We start from the raw sequence: 16,106 nt of genomic DNA, 5'->3' as shown, positions 1-16,106 counted from the left end.
ACCTGTTGTTTGTAGTTCTGATGGCTTATTACTGGTTTCTGGAACCTGTTTTAGTTTCCTCAGACTTACCTTATTTTCTCACTTCCCCCTTGCTCCCCTTAAATGTCATTTAAAAAAAAAAGTCAAAAAAAAAAAAAAAGTAAGGAAATGTGGTGGTGTTCAAATAATTGTAACTGAGAACAGAGATCTTTGATTTAGACAGTGCGGCAATGCAGTCTGTGTTCCAGAAGCATAAGTTTTCCTTTAATAAGCTGAATTGACCTCGAGGGTTTCTCGTAAGTTCCGCGAGTGATAGCACAGAGTGGATACATCATGGTATGTCATGAAACCCAGACTGAAATCCAGAGCTTTAATACAGACAGCAAACCCAGAAGCTCTGCTTGGAAGATCTGCAAAACACATGGAACTCTGCTCTGTACATAGAACAGCTCAGTATATCACCAAAACAACATCAGGCAGCTTAATTTGCTGCTATTCCTGCTCAGACAGCCTGTCCATATCCAGATTATAAGTAGACACATCTGCAATTATGCTGTGCTTCTTGCCAATCCCTAGACCTGTCCTCAAGAGCTGTGTAGACACAGGCAGTGAGCTCTGTTACATATGAAGTCGAGTCCATCAATTCCATGCCATGGGTACCAGATGCAGGTTTGAGTTCTGGCCAGATTGCCCTTGGCAGGACAAAATTTATTGCCTCTTGTTTTATATTTTGCTTGTTTTTTAAATGTGGCCATTATGTTGGCCAAGTTCCCATAATAAACTATTTTTATGTACCTAATTCATTCTCAATGAAATAGACCAATCCATTAAGGATCCTGCAGTAAAAACTGTAGCTCATTATGTGTTCTTGTGGTGTATGACATCAGTAGAATACCACAAGTTAATTACATTCTTAATTACAGCTTTGTATTGAATTAGGGACCTATTATACATAGAATAATTGAAAACCTGCTGAGATCACGTCTGGTAACAGCTAATTGTATCCCATGATATTTTTTCCCCCTAAAATTTAAATAAAAACTGGTATTTCATTTAGCATGCTTTTAATTAATTGACAAGAGAAATGTGATTAGAGTGGAGGCAACAGACCAACTATATTTAAAATAATCACTCAAAAATTAATCACATTTGGGGGAAACAAGTTTCCAGAGCAGGAGGTATTCTGTTGCACTTCTGGAAAAACCTTGAGCAGGAATGATTGAAAAAAGGAATTGCTGCTTCTAGAAGAGAAGAAAGATCTAAACATTTGGAGGTATTGAGTGGTCTTTCAACCTAAGGAAACCTGATATCCATACAGCTTCAGGCATCAGAGAGCTAGGAAGAGAACTGAAACCTAATGGTTTTCAGAGTATTGAGACGGGCAGGGCATATAGCTGTATTGTACCAGGAGAAGTGGTTACTGGTGGCCTGAAGAGCTGAGAAGCTTTCCCAGCTTTTCAGGACTCCAGTGGAGTTACCTGCTAGCTGCCAAGAGCAGAAGAGAGTTTCATTTCAGCATCAGTGGTTAAGCTTGTGACTTGGGTTCCTTGACCTTTCTGCTGTGCTTCCCAAGGCCCAGCTGCCATGGATATGGCAGGAGTTGTGGAGGCTGCTTTGCCATCTTGCATCAAAAGAGCACTACTGCAGGTAACAGGAAAATGTTTTATTTCCTCTTTTTTTTTTCTTTTTTTTTTTTTCTGAAAGTATTAACAGCAGGAATGTGCTAATATCAAGACCAAGTAGTTAGCTAAATTATGCAGGATAAGGGAGTGAGAATGGTGATTAGCAGGAAAGCACATCGTGCATCTTTTCTTCAGCAAAACCTTGTCTGATCTTAAGCAGAACTAGATTTTAAAGAAGTTATTTGAGGATATGCTTCTGAACAGTATTTTCAACATCAGTTTCTGATGCTAACCTATAAGCAGGAGGTTTGGATCTGTTTGGGGAAATTATTCTTATATACGTTCAGTATATATTATATATACAGAGACGTTTATATTATATATACAGAGACGTTTATTTAAATCAGTCTGCAACAAAGCTTTAATTCCAGCATGAAGAATGTCACTTTGTTTGCGGACAGATTCTTTTGTTTCAGGACATAGCTATATTTCCTGATCATAGCCATAGTTAGAGTACCTAACTTCTTTCTGGTTGATATCTTCAAAATTAATGCGCACCTATTTGGACTTGTCTATACAGAAATATGCATATGCTCTGTTTATAAATGGAGAGCATATGCAAGGATAAAAATGATGCATGAAAGCAGGTTTACGAGATCTTGCTGTGCTTGGGCACGAGCAGAATTGCTGGGTACATCAACTGCAAACTGGCTGGCAGCCACAGTACACAGAATGGAAGGAATGTTTGCCTAAAAGACTAGATTGTGTCAAGCGTGACTAAGCAGGAATTTTAGCTAAAATGTGTTAGCAAATTGAATGCTTAGAGGAAAATGAGAGTGTTCATGGTCTTATCTTTGTTCATTTGAGACTGGACTTTATTTTTTTTAATATATAAATCAATGGGGGGAGGAAAAAGCCTCTGCAGAGTGTTTCCTGAGTTTTAGGAATGCTGATATATGTGAGTGAATATTTTGCTTTTGCAGTTCCTTTTGGAGTATCCATTCTTTTTTAATATCCTTGTAGCTCTTGGAGCACAAGACTATCAATTGGATTGCGTTTTTTAAAAGCAACAACAACAAAAAACTTTAATTACCCACATGCACTAAACAGGCCCAGTGAGTGAGACTGGGTAAAGGGAAGACACTTTGAGCTTACTTTCTAACTGAAAGGTATAACAAAGACTAATAGCCAAGGCTTATTTTACTTTATGGATGGTGTTCTTGAAGAAAAGAGTTGTAGGACCTGCTTTCTTCTCAATCCCTAGGCCTGTGGGAATGGCTGCTGCAAAGCCATAGCTTGATGGAATAAGCTATTCAGCAGGGCAACTAGCAAAGAACTGACTGTGGTACAGCCTTCCTCCCTTTGGTGTGGTACCTTTGTGTTTATGATGGACTAATATGGTACTTCTTTTAACCCCTTCTTCCCAAGAAATTATAAGAATTTGAGAGGAAGTGTGTGACATATATTTTTTTTTCTTCTTTACATCAAAAAAATACTTTCTATCAGGTAGAGGTCTGTAGCACCTCTCAGTTGTACTCAATTGTGTTAATAGACGAGAACCTCTGTTGCTATAAGGTTTCTGGAAAAATTGTCCTTTTTAGTTAATAAATAGGGTGAGTACATTGCTGAAATACATGACCCTGCCCACTTGAACTTTTATTCACTTTCTTTTATGGACTGCTATGTTATTTCCTCATTACTTTTCTCATATTAACCTTAGAGGGTATGTATGCAAATTGGTGAACAAACCACTACGTGCATGTTTCTGTAATCTGGATAGACTTGGTATGTAAAACACTGCTGCTCTACCAAGGTTCTGGGAACTTCTAGAATGTCAAAAACAAGGATGCTGGAGGCTCACAAATGAGTTAAACAGTAAATCTTCTACCGCTTTATTTCCCACATTCCTGGGAATATGGGAAAAGAGCATTTAATGATGAAGCAGACATGAAATAGTGTGGTTAAAATAACAGCAAGAAAACCTATTAGTGACAGATAATGGTTTTCTAGCTGAGCTAGTGCATTGAGCCTAGCCTAGTGTGAACAATTATTTTCATTATATCAATGGGATAGAGCTGAATGACTTGTTTCTGTGCTATGAATAGCAGGAGTCAATTGGAGGGAAGCAGTGTCAGAAACCTTATGTAAAGCCTACCTGTGGTATTTGCATTTCCACAAAATTCATGTTGTGTTTCCTGAAGTCAGGAAACACTGTAGGAATGCTGGTTATGCATCAAGTATACATTACAGACTCAGAATATTCAGCATTGAGATCAAATTTACATCCAGGGAGCTTGCACAGAATCCATCTTCTGATGAGCTTTGGGGTACAAAAGAAAGGGACCAGTAGCCTAAACTGGTGAATTCAACAAAGTTGATTTTTCTTGACAAGTGATTTCTGGAGGTTTCCTAACTCCTGAAGGCTGCAGGAGTGGTTATGTGGAATAAACTGACAGTAATGGGCAACTGTCTTTCTCATCTCTGTTCAGTCTAGATTAAGCCTTCCATTTTTCAGTGATAATACTAGATGAAGTATGGGTTGGACAGCAGCCAGGTGTCAGCACATGGCAGAAGGTTTTAATTCTGCTTTTAGAAACTAGATAAGTAGTGCGCTAATATAAGCACGACTCCCTTCTCAGTTGGACAGCTTGAGTGAAGATGAGCATGACACTGCCATATCGTGTTTTGTGTTAGAGCTTGTTAAAGCTGTAATTATTACAGCTGTCTCTGTAACATATTGTCATAGTATTAAAACATCTGATTAAAACATTTGATTATGCAATGACAGTAACTAGGTAATACTCTGAAGATTTTTGCCTCTCTATTATATATGTTTTTCCCTGTTGTGTTCATACACTGGTGCTACTCAAGATTCACAAATGTTGTTGTTTTCTTCCACCCCCTTTCCAATTTCAACACTGAAAGCAGTGTTTCTGAGTAATCACGAAGTTGTGCATTTAGCTGCTTCCTCTCTAAGATTCCATAATTTCTTGAGATGCATTGCAGCCACAATGTATGCCGTAACTCGTGCCCAGAAAAAGCTGATTATGCCACAGTGTGTGCATTCTGATGATTCACAGACATCTCCTGGTTTCAGTGAAGAAATTTAAATCAGTATGCCTCTGAAAAGGCACAAATGGACTGAAATTGGTGTTTGAACATTAACTGAAGTAATGCTTTTTAAGCTGTCTTTTTCATTCTCTACAGTTTTTAACCCCTTCCACTCTTTGGCAAGTCTTTGTGCTTGAGTTTGTTCATAACCCTCTTTTACAGGGGAAAGATTCCCTTGTTCTGTGGCTCCTAATTTTTTATTTTTTTTTTTAAGTGGGTTTATGGTGAAGTGTTCTGGAGAGAGCAGTGCTGAAAAGTGACTGTCTTTCACCTATGCTTCTGTTATGGAATGTGGGGATTTCTCCACAATGACATGCCGATTACAGATGAGCCTGAGAGTCATTTTTGGCATTGAGAAATTTTATAATCAGAGCCTGGATTTTCAAACGGTAGTGTTGTTTTGAATGGATTAAAAAAAAATAAATAAAGGAGGGGGTCTAAAGGTCTGACTATGAGTGCTGGGTAGGTTCAGAAAAGAACATGCTGCCCTTTTGACTGAGTTACTTGATATAATACCGGACAAAGTTGTGACAGTGCACTCAGAAGCAGTCTTGATGAGTCCTTTGCCAGTCTGCTGTTAGCCAGATGAATTTAGTACTATGGTTCCTGTGATCAGTGAGTAGATTTTCCTCAGATTCTCTTACTTCTTGTTTCTTCCACAGCTTTTTTTTCTGTGGAAGACAAAATACATCACAGGGACTCTAGATTTATTAACTACTGCCTGAATCACTTTGCATGATGTCAGGGGAGGAGAGAAACTGATTGTATCCTTGGAACTGGTTTAACAAAGGCTTTGGATAATTCCCGAGATTTTTAAGATGTTGGGTTGGCTTAAATGATTAGTATGAATAGTTCAGAGAAGACTTAAATATTTAAGGCTCTATTCTGCCCTTACTTGTACCCTTTGCTATTTTAACATTCTCTGGATTCACTTTTTTTCTCTGGATTTTCACATTTGAATGAGAAAGTAATTTTGTGTCTCTCTTCCTTCCTGCCTTTCTGCACTCTCCCCCATTCAGCCTGCACAGAGTTGGTATTCTCTCTTCCAGCTGTTGCTGAGGATCTAGGGAATGTTTCCAGGTATGTAGGAATGGGGGAAGGCAACATCTAGAAGGGAGAAGGAGTGGATCCAAATGGCGCATAGCACATCATTCCCTGCTCATCACCATTGCGATGATAGACACTCCTGAAGTAAGCAGATCCCTTCATCTTTAGCAGCTCAGGAATGGAGGCAGAATACTTGACTCTTCACTCCTCCTCTTCATCTTGCTCTCCCCCCTTTGGAAATAACATTTCCTTTCCTGGCAGAATCTGTTCTGTCTTTTTTCCATCTCCCTGTTTATGATGCCATTTAAATCTCTTCAAATCTTTTTTATTTTTGTTTTTGTTTATTTTCTGGTAATACCTGCAGTAATGCTTGTAACTTCATCTGCTGAGAGAGCACTTATTTATGGCAGTGATTCTTCCCACAGTGATAGACGCAGCTTAGCACGGGGCAAGGAGATGATGACTAGACAAACAGGGAAGTCCAATCCCATGCTATTGATATCTGCCACCACATGAAGATCAAAATTTATGACCTCTAAAATTTGGTAGTTGCTTAAAGAAACTTAGGTGTAGATGAGTAGGTTTTGTTTACATGTAACACAGTTTACATTCCCTGAACAGTTGTTACTATCTCTGTGTCCATCGACTTCTGATTCTCAAACCAGACTTCTCAGTTGTGTGAGTATGCGATCATCTATTGATTCTTTCTAATTCTTCACTAGGCCTGTTACTTGTGGAAGAAATTATGGGAAAAGGGATAGCGTATTGTTTGAAAGGCTTCTGAAAATACATCACTTAATGCTTACTGACAATGATTTCCATTTGACTGGGCTCACTTGGAATATCACTGTACCTGGTGTTCAGGTATCACCATTCTTGATAACTGTTTCAGTTCTATCTCTTTAAAATGGCAGCTGAATGCTATTCCTAATGTGATCCTATTTGCCATCTGTGACAGTGTAACTAGGAACTATTCAGTCAAAGTGAGAAGCTTACTTAGCCTGGAATGTGCTTGGAAAATCTCACTGGGCTGGAAAATGGTAGAGTTTGCAAAGGTGCTATTGAGTATGTAGGATTCTGGAGCTGATGATGAAAGGTAGGGAGCTTTGGGGGGGGTCTGACCTCAAGAATCCTAGAGAGGAACTAGAGAGGGTCAGATGGGTGGTCGAGGACATGGGTGAGAGACTAGAGTAAGATATATGATGATTGGTCTGTTCCCCACTTGGTACTTGGAAATAAAGTAATACCTAAATTGACAACTGACTGCATGCTTTAGTGTAGCATTGGAGTGGGTCAGCTCGCTATAGACATCATTATTCCCTTCCCTTCAGAAGAGGAAAAAGTTTAATTTTGCTTTATATTAGATATATCAGGAAAAACAGTATATTAATTTAGCTGTTCACTTTGTATTTTCAGCATTAAAAATGCATTGCTCAGATTGTGTTTCTGACTTTTCCCCATGCCCCGTCCCTTTCTGCAGAAGTATGTATATATATGTCTTTGTGTATAACATAAATATGTATAACAAATATTTTGGTGAACTGCTTGCTTCTATGCCTGACTTGTATTTGGCATGCGCAAGTTATGTGAGAACTTTTCTGTGTTGAAAAGTGGCCGGGATGTTACTTTCAGGTTTGTTAGCTTAGTGATGCACGGGTTTACAGCCAGTAGAGATGAGGAATTGGAAGGTTGCTTTTAAGCTCAATGACAGATTGCCAGGAGAACGAGGGCTATAAAGCCATTCATTTGACTGTCCTCTGGGGAGAGTCAGCCATCCATCCAGCTGAGTCAGCGGGAGCAATAAGGCAGGAGAAACCTGCCAGGCAGCCATTTAGAAAATGTGCTAGCTGCTTCAGGGGATTAATTTAGTTAATCGGATTAGTTTAACAAGAGTCAAGAAGAGAACTGACCAAGTGACCGCTAGATAAACTATTTTACTAGTAATCTATATAAAAAAAAGGTCAGCGACAACAGGTAGAACTTGTATTTTTTTCCCCCAAAATAGTAATTTCAAATAATAAACATTTAGCAGCATATTTCTTTATTCCAGTACTGTTATGCCTTCATGTTGATACCTGTATGTGGATCAATTTCAAATGGTTTACATTATGCACTGCTTCTAAGTCCAGTTTTTCCTAAATCTTCCCATGCTCCTTTGTTTCATGTTATTTTCTGTAGCGTTAAACATCCTTCACGAATCACCCTCTTCTCCCTTCAGTCTCGTGTGCTCTAGGAAAACTCCTGATACTTTCACATATGAGTGATGAAAATGGTTGTACTGTATTCCTTCTCACTTTTTTATTCTGTTTTCCCCTGTGAGGAGCCAGGCCAGCTTACGTTACAGTTGATACAAAGAAGGAAGTGGGTAGGAATTTGCATGCCAAGGAGAGTAGTGCTTAAAAATGGGCTCATGAGCTCAGTCAAAACTGAATTGCAAAAACTGTGTTCCTAGAGACGTCAAAAACATGACTTTTTTTTTTTTTCAGAAGGAAGTAGAGAACCAGAAATGTAAGTTATTGAGTAACTGCCTCATTTATCTGTATCTTCTGTAAAACCTTGTGTACAATTAAGATGCCACAGAGGTTTAGCTGGAGGCAAAAAATGATAGTTCTACCAATATTGAGGGAGCCCTTTGACTTAGACCAATTGAATCTGATGTTACATAAAATGTTGTTAATGAGGAAGACACTTAAGTTCTTTGTTTTAATGCTTTTTTTTTCTTTTTTTTCTTTTTTTTTTTTTTTTTTTAAAGTGGAAGAAGCCTTTTTTCATTGCTGGTCTTTGATATTGTAATCAGCTGTAAAGAGCATTTAAGCAAATGGAGACATCCATCCAGCTATGTTTTCTGCTCTTGGTGATTGGAACTTATTTCACTAAACTCGTCAAATGCATCCTAACAAGCTAAATCAGGTTGCAGTGTTCATTACACTCAATAGCATCCTTCACAATGAGTGTTTCAGTAGAAATCAATACAGAATAATGTACAAGTCAGAAGTATTTAGAAACCCTTTTATAAATAGTAGGGAAGCTTCCCCCTCCCCCTCCAAGTTCCTTGGGTTCCTTTACATGTGCTTTCAAACATATTTATTTTGAGGTATTTTCTTTATTTTTGTTCAGTAGGAAACTAATTGCATGAACTCACATACTGTATTTTGAGGAATTAGTTATTAAATAGTAGCAACCTAAAATCTTCTTTGATTATATGTAACTGTCTGAAATACAACAGTAGTTCAATGTAACAGCTGTTGCTTATGAGATGAAAAAGTAATTTATTCTGTTGATTAAAAAAAATCATTATACACTTGCAAGGAATAAATGTTAAATTCATTCTCTTTACTCTACATTTTTATATCTTAATCCTTTTCAAATTTCTACTGTAATATTAAAAAAAAAATCTAATCTTTTCATGAAGATGATTTTGAAATCCTTTGCAGTGGAAAGAAAGAGGATAAAGAACTTCCAAACAGAAGTTGTATTCTGTGAATGTAAATAGGTTCTGCACCATAATTAGTGTTTTTACGAGGGCTGAACTGGAGGCACTGTATTTTCATGGGAAAATCCGTTTGATGTGTACCATCCCTAATTTCTGCAGTACTGAATAATCAGGCTCTAATTCTGCTGTAATGAACCATGTGTTAATGCTACAGCCTTCTGTCCAGCCAGAAGCCAAGACACCATGTCTGACTTTGTAATGAATCTTGCAGTCCTCTTGTTGACTCCGTGGGTAGGCTTTTGTTCCAAATCTGTCCTCAAATATGGCTAGTTTTCATTGAAACTTACAATGCATCCTATACTTGTGCTTAGATTTACACAATTTGCTAACTTTCCTGGAAAGTGTGAATGTTTTGTACCCGTTAGGGTATTTCCTTGCTGTTTTTCAAACAATAGAATTTAAAACAGTGGAACTAACTAGAGCTATTCATATTTTGCAGTTTAGTTTTCTTTGATTTATAGTTTTACGTTTTTTTAAAGATATGAGTCAAACAGAACTAACACAATTCAAGTTTTACTGTGTATGTCTAGGTGGGAAGGATTATTCTTGCAGCTGCATTTCTTGGTAGTTCACTTAACGAACACTTTTTTCTGTGTTCTGATCAGTAACTCATGTATTTTTTTCCTCAGACTGACTTATTATCCACTACCAAGATGATTATTCTTTTTAAACTTATAAACAAAATGTGTTGAATTTGTCATGTTAACAGCATGGATACAGTTAGATCAGGAAGGTATGGACTGGGTTCAGACAACTGAATTTTGGAAATAACATTCAGATCCTGATCAAATGTGCAGAGCTTAAGTAAATGCTATCGCTCCTTCCCCGCACAAAAAGTGCATCAAGTGTGTTCTTCAAGCAGCCATCAGCAGGCCTGCATACTGTGTGTGGATGGTGTGGTGTCATCCTACTGAGATGGCCACCCTTGTGTCTGGGAGAGAGCCTATGTGTGCCCACATCCAAAGCCTCCTGGAGGTACTTTGTAGCCTACAAACTGATGTGAAGTCTGTATGAGCTGTGCAGAAGTGCTATTTGTAGCTCCCACTGGATGTAGGTAAAGAATGTGAGTGCAAACTGATTTCTGCTGTATCTATTGGTCTATGAGGTAAGTTTCTTCTGAGTCTTGTTGATTTGCAGGCATGTGTAGCACTATAGGTTTACATATAGAGTCTAAACCAATTCAAGTGAGCACTTGTAGTCTGTCTGCCCACCTTTTCTCCATTGGCATAGTTGTTGCTCCTGAGAGTATGTGTTCATCATTGCATCTCGGTGTGGCAGTCAAAGAATTAATTACTCTGAGAAGGGACAGGCCTCTTCTAAGGAGTTTCACAAGTTCAGCTTTTAATGGATCTCTCCCCCCTGCTGGGGCTGCAGTGCAGCTTGTCAAAGCATTTGTGGCGGCTGCACGGGTCATTGGCTCCCAATGGAGAGACAGTGTTAGAGGAGCCGTGGCACTGGTTCCTAAGGCTGATTTACTTGGAGCTGGGGGCAGCGAGGGAACAGGAGGAAGGGAAACTGTAAGCTCTTGGGTCATTGTTCACAGGAAGCAGGTTTTAAAATTCTCCTTGGGGGAGGGGGGAGGGAGTACTATATTTAAACCCAGGCTGTGTTAGAGGACGCACGGCCGAAAGCACGACAGACACCAGTAGAGTCAGATCGTGCTCCACTTTATTGCCCGAATAGCCTAACTTTTATAGTGAACTTAACAGGGGCGGACAGTGTTTCACACAAGATTATTGGTCAAAAGCACTCAGACAAACAACTACAAGAAAACAACTCCGTCTGCAAGAAAACAACCCCTTTGTGATTAGCAGTCACGTAGACCTTGTCCTTGAAGCCAGCTGCTGGTAACAATATTTTTCTGAATTCCTCAATTGGGCGACGTGAGAACACTGTCGTGGGATCTTCTCATAGTTACCCTGGTAGCTTGGTTTGCTCAGCTACAGCAGGCCATGAGATTTTCTAAGGCCTACTCCTGGTTGCTTAAGGCAAGCTCAGATTGAACAACTGTTCCATGGACTCATGTCCACACCCTGTATGCCAATTCCCAACAAGGCTACTTGTACATGCAAGCATTAACCTCACTGGTTGCTTCCTACACTGACTGCCGAAATGGCCTGTCTGCAGTGGTGCTAGATGTTGTTTCATTATCTAATGTCACTTATTGATTTTCATTAAAAACATGTCAGCATTGATTTTTCTGAAGCACCCTCAGAAATGCATTCTGACCCCTTTTTTATGTTGAATCCACTGCAGAGTCTCCCACCGAATTAGTCTAAAGTGGGATTATTTTCTGACTAAGAAAAGTTGATTAAATATTTTGATGTATGAGCGGTTAAGACTGCTTTAAGAACAAAGCATGCCACAGGGAAATGAACTGAGACACGGGAAATGCTGAAAGGGAGGATGCTATAAAACAGGCACTTTGTCCATTCATGCATTGTTATTTAAAACTAGCGATGTAAATCAGTTGAAGATTTGGTCCGTGCATTACCATCAGTTTACACACTGGATTGTATTGATGTGATGCTGATATGGGGAAGGAAATATTTTTATGTATAGTAAAAAAAAAAAAAAAAATACAGACAGGTATACTTTATCTCATGAGTTTTCAGGGAGCCTAGCATATTTGTTTGTTGATTGTTAAAATGCTGATGATCATTAACTTAAATTGATCAGCTCTTTTTGTCAAATGCCTGTGTTATTTTCCTGCTTTCCTCCCATGGCTCACCGTGCTTATATTCATATTTGAAAATCAGTAACAAGATGTATGTAGTGATGTATGATGACATGAAATATTCTGCGGACCTTTGTGGGGTAGCTCTAGCACAGCTGCCTGTGACTGCGGGACAACACTGGTCCAAGACTTGTACTTATATTCCTTCAGCAGTTAACACTTGGGACTATTTTGATAAAAGCTTAAGTTAGAACAATTGTTTGTTTATTTATTTTTCCACAGAAATGACAAACAGCTAAAGATCAGTGGCTGGGAAGTTCTGGTGAATTGGCAACTGAGCTTGAAAGTGTGGCATCATTTGGGTAGCAGTGGGCTGTGGTATTTCAAAATCATGACCAAAAACAAAAGACTTTTTGAACTTTCTTTGTGTATGTCTATTTGTAAATGTAATAAATGGCTCAGTCTTCAAAATAGGACTATAATCAAAGTTTACAATTTATTAAAGGAATAGAGGTAAGCAAACAGCGCTGGATGCGCCGGGAGTCTCTGCTCCACCAAGATGCACGCCAGTTACATCAAACAGCTGATTTTTATGCTCCTAGGCTGATACATATTCATTACTACTTTAAAAAAAAAAAAAAAAAAAAAAAAAAAAAAACAGGGTTATTATAATTAGTTTCTGGAATCCAAACCCTCTTACTGGAGCATGCGTATCAGTCTCTGGTGGTCCCTCTGGGGGGTCTCTCGTGCTGAAGGCTCATAGTCTTCCTCCCTCTTGTCCTTCTCCTTTGTCCAACTTGGCTGTATGTCAGAGACTTGTGCAACATCCCCTGCGAGCTTGGTCTTTTAGTTGTTCTTCAGCTCTCCCCGTCTCCTTAATCTCCTGGCCAGATATCAGAGACTTGCATAGTGTCCCATGCAATAGTCATAATAGTTAGCAGCTATTCTGAAACCCCCCCAGATATCAGAGACTTCAAGGAAAAACCTACAAATACATTTCCCTTCAAGCTCTCTATTGACACGAATTGCTAAAACATTCCTTTGCAAGATACAAGAATTATATACATTAACCACTCTGTTTTTCTTAGACTTGTGGTTATACAAGTGTATGTAAGACAGAAGGTCACATTCATCATACCATGCGGCCCTAGCACTGTTCCATACTGACACGAATCAGATTAACAGATCTCACATAAAGATGGGTAAAATTTTCTCTAAAACTTTGGATTTTTCCCTATAAAACCCATATTTTGGGTAGATCACTTCTTATTTGATTTTTCCTTATAGAATCCTCTATTTTGTGGCAGAAAATGTGGCCCCATACTTCTGCATGGCAGATTCTCATCTCCTGGAGAAACAACTCTGCATTTAGCCAATTATCAACCTTGTTTGCCTGCCTTTTGGTCCTAAAATTCATGAAGAGAAATTTAGCATCATGTCTGGGGGGGGGGAGGGCAGAAGGATTTTGTGTTATATCTACTTGTCCATTATATACACTGTTACTCTCACTTTCAAATCATTCCCATGAAAATGTGTTACTCGAATATTAGTAAACATGGCCAAACATGATGAAGTCATTTCTCAGGTGACAGAAATAACTCTTGTTATCTGAATATACCCCTGGCTTCTGCTTAGTCAGCAAAGTGCTTTAAGTTATCTGATATATTCGAGGGAGGAAAGTATATCATTGATAGAAAGGGACATTTAGAAACTCGGTATGGATGCACAACTTGATGCACAGAAGTGTCCAACTCGGTGACGTTCTTGCCCTGTCCTAATATCCTTTCTGTTTGAGGGCGGTGGTGAGAAAGTACAACTGGAGCCTTTGTGGGGGTAGAGGATATTTGCTGCTTTAGGAATAATGCTGACCAGGTGTGGCCGATGGGGTATGCATTACAAAGCTGCGGAGTACAAAGCTCATGACTCTCCTTCTGGGGATGAGTCTGCCAGACGGCTGGAGCAGTGTCTGTTGCAGGGCTTCTTGACCTTTTGATCGCAGATACATATACCCCAAGGGAAAGTATCTGAGTGCCTCTCCACGTGCTCCTCAGTGGATGGCTCTTTAAAAACTCTGTGCTGAGATCATGTGTGCCTCATCTCTCTCATAATTGTGTGCATTTTTTTGCCTTTTTTCAGTGTATGTTCTCAGGCTGTCTGCCTCTTCTTGGTTTCTCTGTTAATCTGTGACTTATATTCATTTTACTCTTATTAATGGGTATTGTTCTGCAGCACAGTAGATTTTAGGATAGCTATCCTTACAAATTCTTGCTTTCTAAAAACCTTGAGGAATCCAGCAGTTGTTTAAGCAGGACCAGCTGATGCACAAAGGGTTGCTCAAACCTCCTGTGCCCTCTGCCTCTGTCAGGTACGTAGGTATCTAACAGCAGATGGACTGCTGCAGCTCTCTTAGATAATAATTGGATTCTAGAATAGCACCAACTTCTTGCCACTTCATGTAAACGTATCTATTGTTACACAAAGCTGGGCTAGAGAAACAGAGTGGTCCATCAAACAGTGTCTGAGCTCTGGAGGTGGCCTTCTTCAAATGCCTCAGAGGAATGCAGGAGAAACCCCCTAATGTGCCTAGACAATTATGCAAGCCTATATGATAGGGCTGGAGGGAGGGGACTGGATTTCTTCCTGACCCCCACCTGTCAGTCAGCTTAGCCCCGAAGGATAAGCTGATCTTTTGAAGTTAAGGCTTAAAATTGTTGAAACTGGAGGGCATTTCTAATAGGTTACTGGGTTAGCAAAGAAAAATGTCGGTGCTGTGTATGGTATCAGCTTTGCTTTGATCAGGCATTGTTGTGTGTACACACACGTGCATGCAACACGGATTTACTAACTGTTCCTTACCTCTTACCTCCAGTCTGCTTGCTAAATCAGAACCAGAGGATCTGTGCAATGCAGTCCTCAAGAGAACAGATCTGAGAGCTTTTTCCAGAGGTGCTGACTAACGAAGGCTGGCTCATTGTTGAAAAAACAATGAAGGAGCAATGTATGAACTCTGCCTTGCTCTATCATATGTGTGTATGTAAGTGCATAAAATAGGAGGAGGATGCCCTGATTTGGAGCTTTCAGTGCTGGTGAAATATGAATAATAAAACCATAAGCAGATGCAAACCTACCAGGAGCAGTGCACTGAAAATACAACTTTTGAGAAGAAACATCTTCACCCCTCACAAAGAGCCATACCATAAATTTTCTCTCTCTTCTGGTTTTAGTGCTGTTGTAAAAAAGCCCAGACCGGCTTTAAAAACCTAAAACTTTCTCGTACAATGGCCTGGGCTGAGCTTTGAGACACTGCCACAATTCATTGTCTGGGGAAGAACCCTTGCTGGGAAGGCTGTGATTTATATCAGCCTGCCTGTCATAGGGTGAAAGGAATGCCCAGTTTTTCATTTTGATCAAATGTTAGGTTTGAAAGCCACCCACTGCTGTAAACTCAGTTGGAGTGGTGAGATGAGATGGAGCACATTGCATGCTTTGTTGCTGAGATAGTGTTTTAAGGCTGTCTGAATCTGTTTCCCATTGCTCAGTGCAGGGAGGAAATACGCGGATTTAAAAGAAGGGAAAATTAAACTGAACGCTTTTTTCTGTACTCTTAGTGAAATAGAAAATGGGGTGAGGGCAGTTCAAGAGTACACTCACTTCACAGTAGACACTTAGAAGAAGCAAAAATCTTTGTAATTCTTTTGAAGCCAGCATAGATGAACCTGTAGGGAAGATGAGAGTGGAATTTTCCAAGAAGACTAGCAGAGATAATCACCTAGCTTCTCCTGAAAGCTGATAGACCAGTCCTTATGCCTAAAACGGGAGGGGGGGTGGTGGTGGTGGTGGTGGTGGGAGGAGGAACACGATTGTTTTGTTCTGTAATTGGATTTATTTTCTTTCACTGGATTTCTTCCTTTTCCCTCATCCCCTCTTTTTTTGTCTTCTGTTTAACAGCTATTGCTTGGACTTTCCTTTCTGAAAGGCTGGATGCTGATACAGTTTTATTTCTATTAAAAATCAGCAATAGTTCCTATCTTTTTCTCTTGACAGTGTGGGCAGCAGCACATTGGGCTTTCTCTGGTTTTGAGTTTCATTGTAAATTTCCAACTTACGCTAGTCTTGTTAAAGCATCTGATTTTTAAAAGCATCTGATCTAAGTTTGTGGCTTTGAATTCAAATGACA

At 39.4% G+C, this 16,106-nt stretch overlaps 1 protein-coding gene across 8 annotated transcripts in view; it reads left to right on the top strand.

The window, feature by feature from the left end:
• TMEM132C (transmembrane protein 132C) overlaps window positions 1–16,106 on the top strand; it is a 217,827-nt gene that overhangs the window by 16,502 nt on the left and 185,219 nt on the right. The gene's annotated exons all lie outside the window — the stretch shown is intronic.

The sequence above is a fragment of the Anas platyrhynchos genome, chromosome 16, assembly GCF_047663525.1.
Source record: "Anas platyrhynchos isolate ZD024472 breed Pekin duck chromosome 16, IASCAAS_PekinDuck_T2T, whole genome shotgun sequence".
Classification (NCBI taxonomy): Eukaryota; Metazoa; Chordata; class Aves; order Anseriformes; family Anatidae; genus Anas; species Anas platyrhynchos.
The sequence above is the reverse complement of the archived record's forward strand: the minus strand, read 5'-3'. Positions and strand labels throughout refer to the sequence as shown.